This window comes from Mus pahari, chromosome 12 (assembly GCF_900095145.1).
Source record: "Mus pahari chromosome 12, PAHARI_EIJ_v1.1, whole genome shotgun sequence".
Lineage (NCBI taxonomy): Eukaryota > Metazoa > Chordata > Mammalia > Rodentia > Muridae > Mus > Mus pahari.
Window position 1 is genome coordinate 88,590,744 of NC_034601.1, and position 6,356 is coordinate 88,597,099.

The following is a 6,356-nucleotide window of genomic DNA, read 5'->3' on the forward strand; positions in this document are numbered from 1 at the left end:
TCTCTCTCTCTCTCTCTCTGTGTGTGTGTGTGTGTGTGTGTGTGTGTGTGTGTGTGTGTGTATGTGTGTGTCTGTCTGTCTGTCTGTCTGTGAACTTGATACAAGCTCAGGGCATCCTGGAAAAGGGAACCTCAGGTGAGAAGATGCCTCCATCAGACTGTCCTGGAGGCAAGTCCATGGGGCAATTCTCTTGTCTGAGGATTGAAGCCCACCATGGGCAATGTCACCCTGGAAAGGTAGTCAATGCAGATTGAGCAAGCCATATAGAACAACCCACAAAACAAAGTTCCTTGATGGTCTCTACTTCAGTTCCTGCCTCCATGTTCCTGCCCTAAATTCCCTGGATGAGGGACTGTAAACTATAAACTGAAATAAACTCTTTTATCCTGGAGTCATTTTGGTCCTGGTATTTTTTATTTGTTTAATCACAGCAATACAGAAGCAAACTAGGAAGAAACACATGTGTACAAACACAGATACATATGCACATATAAACACACACAGAGAGATACACAAATGCACATACAGACACAGAGACATGCACACAGATGTTAACACACATATGCAGAGACACATACTAAGACATACATATGCATGCAGAAACATATGCATACAGATACACATACACCTGCACACAGAGACATGCATACACACACACACACATACAGATACAGACAGACCATAGAGACATATACAAACATACACACATACACACAGAGACTTGCATACAGTCATAAACACATACACACAGACACATAGAAACATACACATGCATCAGACACACAGATGTACATACACATGCACACAAATATTTTGGTCTTAGTTCCAGAGGCTACGTGAATAAGATGAAATTGAACAGCCAGGAATGGGAAGCTCACGCCAGGACATTACCAGCTTCACAAGTTGGGCACAGTGGGTGTCACCTCAGAGTTCAGGTACCTAGAGCTAACACTGATACAAGCAGAAAGGCAGGTCATGGCAGAAAACCTCCAGCGCATGTTCATGCTCCTGGCTCTGGTTACAGGCCTTACCCAGGCCAATCTGTCTAATGAGGATAATGAGTAATAAAGGAGGTGTTATAAAGATTGAGTAAAAGTATGAGTTCCAGCTCTGAGCTCAATGTGACAGGAACAGGTTTTGCCTTCCAGTATTTATGCTACTGCTATGTGGAGAATGGACCTGATTCAGGCCTTGTAAACCCAAAGACTGGCCTCGGGATTAAGGATCAGAAACAGTCAGAAGGCAGGCTTTGACTGAGCACAGGAAAACCAAGTTTCCCACAATTAAAAGTTTAGCTGAGTTGTGTGAGCTACTAGGAAAGTGCAAAGTCCTCAGAGCACAAGGTCCAGCCCATTCTAGACCACAAATGTCTAAACACTTGCTCCAAGGCCCGAGGTGGTGAAAAGTCACTGCCAAGCATTATAATGTAGTGAATTTGAACAACTCTCAGAGTTCTGTGTAGAATGCCCTCCAAATTTGTGGTCTCTAGGAATCCATTTCCTGTGTCTGGAGGTCAGATCATTCTGACCAGGTAGGAGCTCACAGCCACCTGCCTGGATGCCCCATGGAAAGCAAGGGCCATAAACTAAAGGGAAATCAACTCTTTGTGTTGTACCTTAGTCAAACAAACAATAACAAAGCCAGACTTGTTTCATCTGCCCATTCAACTAACTTGAAAGTACTGCAGTGTCAGCCTCACTCTTCAGTCAGCATTGAGTTAGCTAAGCCTTCTGTCTACCCATTGTCCTTGTGTGAATTTCCACGGCCACAAGCCATGGGTGGCCTTCACACACTAGGTGCTTTGTTATAGTTCCCTGCCTCTTGAGCCCATGCTCCCATGCCTGATGACTCACCTGTGTACATAAGGCACGAAGACCTCCTCCCTTCCCCCACTGCCTCCGCTGAGAACAGAGAGAGTCTCTGGGCCACCTGACCTCTTCAAAGTCCACCCTGTGCACAGTGTAGGTCACTGACGATATACATACCCTCCAGTATCCCACATGGATTCTCCTTCAAGAGCTGCCATTGCTCAAGATACCCACCCCTATGCATTCCTATTTCTTTCTCCTGCTAACCACCTGCTGGGAGAAGCAGCTCTAGGTTCAGCTCCACTCCCTTCCAGAATCCCAGGTTTACTCCAGGGATCATCCTTTAGAATGGCCACTGTGAACAGATGAGACATAAGTAACCCTGTCCCTTCCCAAGAACCCACAGATAGGTTTAGACCACAGCTGCCCCTGGAATGAGGTACACTTGAACTACCCTCCTTCATTACCAGGTCCACTATACCTAGGAACTGCACATAAAGACTTCCCATGACAGCCTTTGCAGGTCTCAGCTTTTAGGATCAGGATACTGCAGAATTCATGAATTGCGATTCTTAAAGGTCCCTGATCTGGTCCTGGGGGCAGCTTAGGAGGGTCCCTGGGGAGTATTCCAGAAAGTAAGGAGGAGCCTGAACAAGCAAGGCTTAGCAGTTTCAACCTTAAGGGCAGCTAAGTGACCAATTCAGAGAGGATAGTGGACAGAAAAACCTCTGACAAGTTGTGTAACTCCCTGGGAGCTATCCTGCCCATCCCCAGATGTCTCCTTTGCCCTCCCCACCAACAGGGCCAGTTTCCAGTCTTTCAGGAACCTAAACTGCTCAGCCACTCAACGAACCAGCCATCTTTCCTTTCTTTCTTCATGCCCTGCACTTGGGATGACTAGGAGTTCCCAGACATGGAACTTTCTGCAGAGCTTACAAAAACTCCTGGTCCCCACTTTCAGGGCTTGAATAATACTTGGGATGAGGACAATGACCTCACATTAAGGAAAACCCCCTCCCCCAAGACATTCTAGGCTCCCTTAATACTTAAATGTAAAGAGTGATATAGTCAACTAGATTCTTAGCTTGCATTTCTTGGTAAGTCCTGGTCCCAGGCTGGGCTCATCATGGGGAGCCATCTGCTTAGGCAATAAAGAAGATGGTATTGGAAATCCATACTTCACATATTCACACTTCATCGCCTGCAGGATAGTTGGGCAAGTGTCTGTCAGTCAGAGAGACCTTGTAGCCCAGAGAGGCAACCTTCTGGTTCATTCAGTAATTCCAGGTCCTGGCCACTGTGGGGCTGCAGATGAGATAGGCTATGACATTAAGCAGCATGGCAGCCTGGTCCTAGAGCACCTGAGGTATCTAGATTCCCTACACTTCATCCTCAGTTTCCATCTCCTCTTCTTTTGACTTGTTGCCACACTGTGACCTCAGGACTAACAGGAGGAAAAAGAATTGAGACTGCACAGCCCTAGGTCCAGCTATGGTCAACAAACCGCCTTGTGCACACCTCTGCCTGAGTGCCCAATGCTATAGCACTGACCTACTAAGGCAGCTACCCTGTGTTCTGCCCGGATTCTGCCCCTTTCATCCCATAGAGGCACCAGACAAGCTACTGAGAGGTCCAAAAACCTTGGGAATAAAAATGTCAGTTCCTTGGGAAGCATGTTGGCTCCTCAGAAGGAGCCACTGACAATGGGCCTTTAGTTAATGACAGCCCTGACTTAGGGAGAATAAGTCTGGAGCTGAGACAGCTCCTAGGACACCTGACTAGAGGAGGCAACAAAGCCAGAACTGAGCTGGTTTCCAAAATTCTTCATGCCCTTACCAAATAAAGAGAAACTTAGCAATCAATCAAAATTGTACTAATGTCACTGTTTTGCCCCTACCAATCAGAGGTAACCTAACCCTTTTGGAAAATTCCTCTAGCCCTGCATAAAAAGGGGCCTGTGAGTCCCTCAAGTCATCACTTTTTTGACTCCTCCCATCCCCACCTCCACCCCACTTGCTGGTAATTTCTGCAGAATAAACACTCTTTGCCTTTGCATATTATTTGAGTCTGGGGTCTTCCTTCAGCAATTCTTGGACCCTAATACTACCTAGCCTTTGCATCAGCCTCCCTGTAGCTGAGGCAAATAGGTTATAAAGAACTCACTATGTTGTCCAGCTAGAAGAAATGAAGAGTATGTAGCTATTCTACAGTATGGTCAAACTTCCTCCTCCAATGACTACACTGCCACAGGCAAGGATCTCTGCACTGGACTCCAAGACCTTGTTGCCAGAAAGCTGACGATAAAGGTGTGAATGTACGTGTGCACATGTTTGTGTGTGTGTGTGTGTGTGTGTGTGTGTGTGTGCACATGTATGTGTAAGACCAAACCTGGGTACGAGCTGAGAACATTGGCCAGAGATGCCTAAAAAGACCAAAGACTGAGGTGTGAGTGAGTCCAAGCCACAAGAACACCTCTCAATTCTGGCGCTTAGTCTCATGCTTTGGTGACACTCTTCAACTTCTTTCCTCTTTTTTCCTTCTCTCTTTATACAGGGTCTCACTGGGTAGCCTGGATGGCCTTGAACTCACAGAGTGCCAGATGTGTCTGCCTCTGCCTCCCAAGTTCTGGAATTAAAGATAAATCTCACCACACCTGTGGCTTTTGAGTTTTCATTCTAACATCATATGACCGGTCAGGTCACTTGAGAAAGATCCCAAACACCTCTTCAGTAGAGGCAGGTAAAGATGGGGAGTGGGCCACCTTGCCTGCCTGGAGGTCCTTCACCACCTACCTCTGCAGTAGGTTAGTAGCCTGGGATCTTTCAGTCCCTGTGTCCTCCTGAAACTGCCCCGGCCCTAGCCTTCCTACCAGGAAGGAAGCTGTCCTTAACCTCACCAGCAGGAGAACCTCTCCCCTCCTCCTAAACCAGGTAAACAACCCCCACCTCACTTTGTATTTTACACCTTGTAAGTGGCCTGCCCTTTGGAACTTTCCACAATGCCTGGCTCTTGCCGGCTGGGAGTTGAAGGAGCCAGTTCTAGATGGCTTATCTTAGCCCCAGGACTAAGGTAAGCATTTGCATGAAAGGTCTGCAAGCCCAACCCTTGTGGGGACCCCTGCTTTCTTAGTATATTTAGGGCTGGCGTTCTTCTCCCTTAAATAAGCTACTAGAGGCCTTTGAATGCTCTGAACTGAATTAGGGGCCCGTTGTGAAGGTGCCTGGGCTCCTAGCAACCAAAGCCCAGCCACAAGCCACCCACATCCTCTGGAGCATGGACACAAAACTTTCAGGCCATGGGACAGTTAATCTCTTCAACTGGACTGGCACACTGCGTCCACTTCCAGCCTAGTACGTTGGGACACCCTGCCACCGCCCCAAGTCCCACCCAATTAGATGCCCAGGTGGTCAGCCTTTTTCCCAGTAGACAGTTTGCCCATGGCAGCCCGGTCTGCTGTCCCAGAGCCAGCTCCTCCAAGGTCGGTTCCAGTGAATTCTCAAACCCAAGGCTGTCTGGCCCGCACCATCGCCCTGGGTCACCGCACGCGTTTGCTGGAGCACTCCCTTCCCACAGGTGATGGACGATTCCCGTCTTGCCAAGGTCCCAAGGGCCCAGCAGCGCCGCCTGTATCGGTCCTTGGCATCTCAGCCAGTTTTCAGTTTCTCTCCACCTCAGTAGGGACCAAGGAGCGGAAGGAGTTCAGGTAACCAGCCCGACTGCCGAGATTTTCCCGAAACAAAGAGAACTGCGGACAAAACTCTAGCTCTGCGCTCTAGGAAAGGATTTCAGCACGTGACGCGAGACAAGGGCTTGCTCCACCGAAGGACCCCCACCCCTAGGAACTCTCTTCTCCAAGCCATTAGACAGGGACCCACAAGACCACAAGCCAAGTCGCGCAAATCTATAGAGTCGACCTGGGATCTCCGCCGCGCGTCACGAGATCGGGGTCCTTGGGACCCCTTCCCAGTCCCCAGGACATATACCCGGGCGAATCAGTCAGTCAGATGGTCGCACCTGTAGCGCCCTGGCCTCTCCTAACTCACCTCTACCCTAGACGCCCAGGCCGGGCACCGCTGGACGGACCCGGGTCACCCCCATTTCCTTTTCTGTGCCGGGACCCGGAGCTTGTCTGGCTCGCTGCTCACCTGTTGCGCTTCCCGCCCCTTGCAGCCTCTGTCCGAGCTCGTGGCTTCCTTGTCGGCTCCAAGTACAGGACCAACTCCAGTTCTCGCTTAAATCTCCGGAGGCGGTGTCCCAGGAGCCAGGGTGACACCCCTAAACGCAGGTGCCCGGTCACCTCGGCCAGGAGGAGGGAACTGCCAGGAAAGGCTATCCAGGAGGGAGGAGGAGAAGGAGGAGTTTCCCCGAGGGAAGCACAAGGAGCGCTCCTCCCCTAGCACCGAGAGACCAGACTGGACTCAAGGCATTCACCTAGCAGCGACCCGCCTCCGGACCAGCGGACCCTTGAAGCCCAGACCCATGGGAACTCCTGGGTCCTGCTGCGACGACGGGTCTTTGGACTGCACTATGAAAGAAGTAGGAAGCCCC

At 49.8% G+C, this 6,356-nt stretch overlaps 1 protein-coding gene across 2 annotated transcripts in view; it reads right to left on the reverse strand.

Moving 5' to 3' along the window:
- The window catches only part of Tmprss2 (transmembrane serine protease 2), a 38,065-nt gene extending 31,927 nt beyond the window's left edge, over window positions 1-6,138 (reverse strand). The window contains exon 1 of one of the 2 annotated variants that reach the window (XM_021209684.1): window positions 5,954-6,138. The gene's annotated coding sequence lies outside the window, so the exon portion shown is untranslated. Of the gene's footprint in view, window positions 1-4,600; window positions 4,635-5,953 lie in introns of those variants that run through there. The other variant, XM_029544782.1, reaches the window with a different exon arrangement.
- Between the last annotated feature and the right edge of the window lie 218 nt (window positions 6,139-6,356).